The sequence below is a fragment of the Lynx canadensis genome, chromosome D4 (assembly GCF_007474595.2).
Source record: "Lynx canadensis isolate LIC74 chromosome D4, mLynCan4.pri.v2, whole genome shotgun sequence".
Classification (NCBI taxonomy): Eukaryota; Metazoa; Chordata; class Mammalia; order Carnivora; family Felidae; genus Lynx; species Lynx canadensis.
The window spans coordinates 46170686-46177558 of NC_044315.2; the positions used below are offsets into that span (position 1 = coordinate 46170686).

General features: G+C 40.0%; 1 long non-coding RNA gene across 11 annotated transcripts in view; it reads left to right on the forward strand.

The window, feature by feature from the left end:
- The first annotated feature begins 2574 nt into the window (after positions 1-2574).
- The window catches only part of LOC115500105, a 52732-nt gene continuing 48433 nt past the window's right edge, over positions 2575-6873 (forward strand). For 2 of the 11 annotated variants that reach the window (XR_003964397.1, XR_004344383.1), the window contains exon 1: positions 2583-2705. This is a non-coding gene — a long non-coding RNA (uncharacterized LOC115500105). Of the gene's footprint in view, positions 2706-6873 lie in introns of all 11 variants that reach the window. The other 9 variants (XR_003964396.1, XR_004344384.1, XR_003964392.1 and 6 more) reach the window with 8 other exon arrangements.

Consider the following 6873-nt stretch of genomic DNA (forward strand, 5'->3'; position numbering starts at 1 on the left):
AATTATTTTCCTTTTCCAGAAAATGAGCACTTATTTTAATTCAACTTCATTAGCATGAAATACTAAAATGCAATCTTTTTGATAAATTGATGTATGAAATACTACATCTGTTTTCTTTTTTTCTTTTAACTTTCTGTGAGAATGAATTATGTCTCAGTGTTTTTTGAAATATTTTTTCAAATGTTTATATCCATAACTATAAGTTTTTGCCTATTATAATGTGTGACCAACTTTCTCTTTCAGGGCTCATCTCACTGAGTTGTTAATATTTTGTCTATAGTGAAGATATAAACATTTTGTGTGTCTTATGTTGGTAAATATTTTTCTTTTTCTTCTAATTTCATTTGTTTTTTCCTAAAGAACTTTTACATTTTTACAGTCAAGCCTATCAATGGCTTTTATTGTTATTTCTTTCAAAGATTTTACTTAGTCTTTCCCATTCTCAAATAGTAAATATATACTCAAATTTACCTCATGTTGATTTATGATTTTTAAAAATACTTTATCCTTCATTCTCTCTGAATTAACTTTAGGAGTATGGTGTGATGAAAAGCACAAACAGGACTTTTGCCAATTATTTCATTTTCATATCATATTAAGGGATAACCTTTCCTTATTAATTTTTTTGATAGTAACTTTATCACATACTAAACTTCTTTATCACACAATAAGCTTTTTTTTTTTTTTCACACACTAAACTTTTATCTCCACTTTGGCCTATAATGGTGCATTGATTTACAAGTAAATGGGCTGTCTACTATTCTCTTTCCTTGGTAGATTGTCCTTCATTACTTTGAACATGGTAGTCAGTGAAAATGTGTTGTGTGAAATAAGCGATTAATGAGTCATTAATATACCTGAGAAGGTATTAACTTTAAGTTAAATAAATGTCTGCTTTGACTGTTTTAAATATTTAACTTTGGGGGAACAAAAGGTGCTGAGCCTGATGGGTTTTTTAATGACCCTGCCATCTTATGATTCTTTCATGTAACTAACTTCCATAGTTATTTACTAAATCGAAGCACCAAGCTAGATTCTCACGGTCCCCAGGATCAAGATTAACATTTGGATCTAAGGCATTTTAATTCATCATCCAAAGCAATTGTGACGCAGGCTGGTATTTCTGAAACCCTCGTAACGGGCAGACATCTTTTGCAAAAAGACCTTTGAAGATTGCATTGTGTCTTATCAGTTCAGCAGGATATCCATATATACCAACTAGTTCTGGACTAGCTCAACAAAATTCTCCTAAGAATTTGCCTCTGGGGCTTCTTTCTTAGCGCCCCCCAACCCCCGTCCCGCTCGCGCGCGCACGCGCGCGCGCCCCTCCGCCCCCCAGCGATCCAACTTGACCGTAAACTACATCCCCGCAGGGACGCGATCTTCTGCTTTTGCAGCCTCCCGCAGTATTGCATTCACTCTCCAGATGTTGGCTTCTTGACTGAGCCCGCACCTTGCTGCGCTCCTCCTCCCACCCGAGCAGCGGAGCGGATCTCCAGCCTTCCGGCCACCTCCTACCTCCTCCCAGTCTCCAGGAGGCCGCGGCGTCCCTGGCGCTGTGTGGCTGCGCGTCCGCGCCGGCTCGGCCTCTGGGCTTGCGGGTCTGGCCCGGGGCCGGACGCAACACACGGTTCCGGACGCAACACACGGTTCCGGGCAAGGGGCACAGAGGATAGATGCCCCTCCCCACTTCCTCCCCTTTCTCTCCGTCTCCCTTTGCAGCCTAGTAAGAACGGATGAAGACAGTATTTTTATTCCGTTACTTCATTAAGTAACGTCTCTGCTTCTCACGGAAAGACCTCGGTGTCTGGCCTTCAGTTCCCTTGAAAGAAAACCCGGGGCTGAAGTAGATGGGGCTTTTCAAACGGATTGAGTCCCTGGGAATGAAAAAAGTTCCTCAGGGGGCGCTGTTTAAAGTGAACTAAACAAGCAAAACCAAAACAACAAAACACTCTCCCCTTCCCCCCCAAAACATAACCACCACTCCCCCCCTACACACAGCAGTAACAAAAACTCCTTGTAAAATCGTTGAAGCAGACAATCTTTCAGTATGTTTTCAGCGCTAACGCGCCATGCTTTAAGCATTTTTGTTCATTTCCTTTACATCACTTGCCTTTGTTTTCATCTGTAATGTTTTTCAAAAATAGGCAATTTTACCTCAACAATTCCTTTATATACATTTAATAACTTGTGTACATTATATCCATGAGCTGATTAAAGCAGCTTACATAAAAGATCAGTATTACACAAATTCTGTTCCAGAGAAAATTCTGGAACCTAGACCAAAGATTAGAGTTTTAGTCCCAGGTGTGCCACTGTTTTGTTTAGTCTTGGGCAATTCGCTTCGCCTCACTTTTGATCTCTGAAGAATGAACTAGTAGACCTGAATGAAATCCAGGTGTCTTTCCTGTTTTGAGTTTTCAGGACACCCACGCTGACTGGCTGGCGAACTGACTGTAGTCAGATCCCGGGTAGACTATAGGTTTAACTGCCTAGGATGGTGTCTTGGGTCCGTCCCAATTAGGGGTTTCCCCCCCTTGGGGCTTTGGCCACTCCTTTCTTCATTGGCCTTATCAGTAGGAAGCAGGCTGAGTCATTTGCTGACGAGTTAGGGCTGCTTCCTGATGCCATCTGAACCTAAGTCCCATGAAGGAACCCAAGGTCACACCTCATTAAAAGAAGAACACGCTAAGACCATGTTTATGGTAAGCCACTCTTTATAATCGGCTAGTCTGCTAAGTCTGCTAACTATTACTGGGAACAAAACTGTAGGTTTAGTGCCAAAAAGTTAAATCAAGTGAAATAGGATGCAAAACAGGAGGTCGCCTGGAGTGAACAAAGGTGTACAACTCTCCTTATATGGTCAACTGTCTTAGATGAAAAAAAAAATGTTCACTTAGTTATTCTCAAGGAGGTTAGAAGAAGCATTAATGACAAACCTTTGACTTAACTCGTAGATCAGAGATCTTCCTGAATAACTTCTATCTAATCTAGGAAAAGTTTGTTGAAGCAAAAGATAGATGTGTTTTCCACATTAAGACTACTCTATTTACAAGTTAATTTCCTAAATAGTTTCTTTGGTGACATAGATATAGACAGAGTTTTATGTCTTCTAGCATTCTGACATTTTTGCTATCCCCAAACCCAGTAAACTCATATCAACAGCTTATTTCTGTTTCAAATGATAAAATAAGGTTCTTTAAGGATTTTAATAAGTTATTTGCCAAAGTACTCTAGGAATTTGATTTGATTTTAAAGTATTAAAGGTTGAGGGTCTTTATATACCTTTCAAAAAAACATGGAGAGCATTTGGAGATCTTTAATCATTAGTAATGGCTATTCATTTTAAAAGTTAATTAAAAAGTTTTAGTTTGAGCAGTTAAATGAAGTCTGGTGTCAAGGAAACTAGGATGTTTGGTTCCCTTATTGAGGAATGGTATTTGAGATTAATATCTGGGCACTAGGGGTGTTCATTACTACTGGGATAGCCTTTAAGCCATTTTGTGAATAGAATTCTATTGACAGCATCTATATGTATACACACACCATACATATACACATATATAAATTATGAAAATACAGGCTATATGTAAATACATATGCACATACATAAATACATATATATGTGCACATACACATGCACATAGAAACATATATATACATATATACATATGTATGTATATATGTAGACATATATACATATGTATGTATATGTGTGTGTATGTGTGTGTGTGTATATATATACATGTGTCTGTGTGTGTGTGTGTATATATATATATATAACATATATATATATGAAATCTTGGGCACCTGGGTGGCTCAGTCGGTTGAGCATCTGACTCTTGATTTTGGATCGGGTCCTGATCCCAGGGTTGTGAGATTGAGCCCCCTGTTGGGCTCTGTGCTGAGTGTGGAGCCTGCTTGTTGAGATTTTCTCTCTCACACGTTGCCTTCCCCGGCTTGTGCACATGTGCATGTGCTCTTTCTCTCTCTCTCTCAAAATAAAACAATTAAAAACAAAAACAGATATCTGGAGTCCACACTGATACTACCAATTCAGTTGTATCCTTCAGGGTTTTTGCCTTCCTTGTTTCGTATCAGTTTGCCCATTCTTCCCAGTGAGAAAACCATGGTTCTCAACAATCTCAATGCATTACTTTATTCGCTAAATCCTATAACAGATATAAAATAATTCCAGAAACTTTTTGCCCATGCAATTAGAAAACAAACCTGTTAATAAGAATTTAGAATGTGTTTGCTGTTCTCCACTCCCTACTTTATGCTGGGCCCAAGGCCAAGAGTCAGATACTGTGGTCATTAGGGACTTGGGCTAGTTCTTTCACTGTTGTTCCATCACTGTAATATTATGGGCCTTTTTTTTTTTTGGAAATAACATTGGATTCATTTGTTTCACTTTGCTTTGTTTGTTTTTTCTTTTTTATCCCCTTTTTATATTTACGTTTATTCTTTGAGTATGTAATTACATGATTTCAAGTCATAACTATAAAAATAAGAATTCTCAGGGAAATGTCACTGCCTTGCATATTCCTTCCACCCGGTTCCCCTACTCTTTGTAGGTAACCATGGGCATTGTTTTCAGGTTTCTCGTTTATTGTTTTTTTTTTTTGTAAAGATATGCAGGTATATGTATAACTCGTTACACAAAAGGTAGTATAATATATATGATGTTATGCATTGTGCTGTCGGTCACTTCATGATGTCTTTGGGAAGTTGTTTCAAATGAGTTCATAGTGATATTCCTCATTCTCTTTTATAATTGCATGGAAGTTAGAAAGCAGCAAGCAGCTAGAGATTCAGAGAGAGAGAGAGAGGCACAGAGAGACGGGGGGTGGGGGGAGGCTACTGCTGGATGTTGTATTTGGTAGGGAAAGATGAGTAAGAAACATTTTTTGGGAAATTTTTCCCTGGGTTGTGAGGTGTATTTCCTTGCATTTTTCCAACCCTTGAGAAAACTTCAGAGAAGGCCACTTTTCACGTATATTGGGCATGTCACTTTGCTGAAGTAGATTTGAAAGTGTAACAAGAAGGTGCCGCCTGGGTGGCTCAGTCAGATGAGAGGTCCACTCTTGATTTCAGCTCAGGTCATGATCCAGGGGTCACAGGATCAGGCCCTGCTGAGTGTGGTGCCTGCTTAAGACTGACTCTCTCTCTCTCTCTCTCTCTCTCTCTCTCTCTCCCCCTTTGCCTCTCTCTAAAATAAAACAACAAACAAATAACAAAAATATACCTTGAAAGTGTAACAAGAACGTTGATTTTATTTTAGTTACAGGGAAAAAAATCAATGATATCATACAGTGGATCATTTAAAAGTCCTGTTTCAACTGTGGCTAATGATATAAATCTTTCCAGGTGTGGCTGGGATGTATGAAAAGAAACAGTAGATGTCCAAATCCCCGTCGTCTGGGGATTTGAAGGCTCGTCCTAGATAGGGAGATTTCTCACTCAAGGCGGTGGCAACTGTACAATTAGTGTGGAGAGCACAGCCACAGAATCATCATGGCATAAACATTTCAGTGACAGCCTGGAATCCGGAGGGTTAGATCCTGACGTCAGAGCTGGGTTATTGTGCCAGAATCTGAGAACTAGAGATGAAAGGCCCAAACATCTCAAGAGTAAACAGGGAGGGACTTGGGATGATCTTCCAGCTAGAACAAGTGCGGCTGTTCCCAGCTTCTTTTGAAGTTCTGGCCGGGGTGTGGTGGGTCAGCTGAGTGTAATGAACCCGAAGCACAAACGTGTAGACATCCGAAGACTAAGAATGCCATACGAAAGGTCCAGAGAGGGAGTTAAAGTGAGTAAAATATCAGTGTGAAGGGAAAATATTTGAATTTCATTTCTGTATTTTGGAAAAAGATCTAAGACAATGTGATCACGTAGCCTTTTGTTTGTTTATTTATTTATTTATTTATTTAATTTTTCACGCCGCCTTTTAAACACAGCATGGAATACCAAACTCAGACAAACATCTCAAGACTAATTGCGTTTTAAACATCGGGTAGTAAATGTAAGCAATTTGCTTCCTCAGGAGGTTGAAAGTATGCCCGGTTTCCAGCAGAAATTTTTAGATGAGTGAATTGGAAATAACTAGGAAAGTAGAGGCATTGAAGTGACTTTTTTTTTTCTTCTGTAAGACAGGAGGTAAGAGTTTATAGCTTGATAGATTGCAAAACGCATCTTCTACTTCTTCTTTCTCTCTTTACTCTTTTCCTCTTTCACTATTAAATTTGTGACAAACATCTATATAAAAACTTGGAAGCTGGGGTTCCTGGTGGCTCAGACGGTTCAGTGTCCGGCTCTTGATTTTGGCTCAGTTTGTGATCTTGTGGTTTCGTGAGGCACGTCGGGCTCTGTGCTGACAGTGCAGAACCTGCTTGGGATTCTCTCTCTCTCTCTCTCTGCCCCTCCCCCACCTCTCTCTCTCTCTCTCTCTCTCTCTCTCTCTCAATAAGGAAATAAACTTAAAAAAAGAAGCAGAGGGGCGCCTGGGTGGCGCAGTCGGTTGAGCGTCCGACTTCAGCCAGGTCACGATCTCGCGGTCCGTGAGTTCGAGCCCTGCGTCGGGCTCTGGGCTGATGGCTCAGAGCCTGGAGCCTGTTTCCGATTCTGTGTCTCCCTCTCTCTCTGCCCCTCCCCCGTTCATGCTCTGTCTCTCTCTGTCCCAAAAATAAATAAACGTTGAAAAAAAAATTAAAAAAAAAAAAAGAAGCAGAGAATACAATAATAGTTTCTAGGGGCTGGGGGCTGGGGAAAAGGAGGAGTGATTGTTCCAAGATTCAGTTATGTCGTACATAAGCTATAGAGATCTGCTGTAGAACACAGTACCTGTAGTTAACAAAACGATACACAATGATC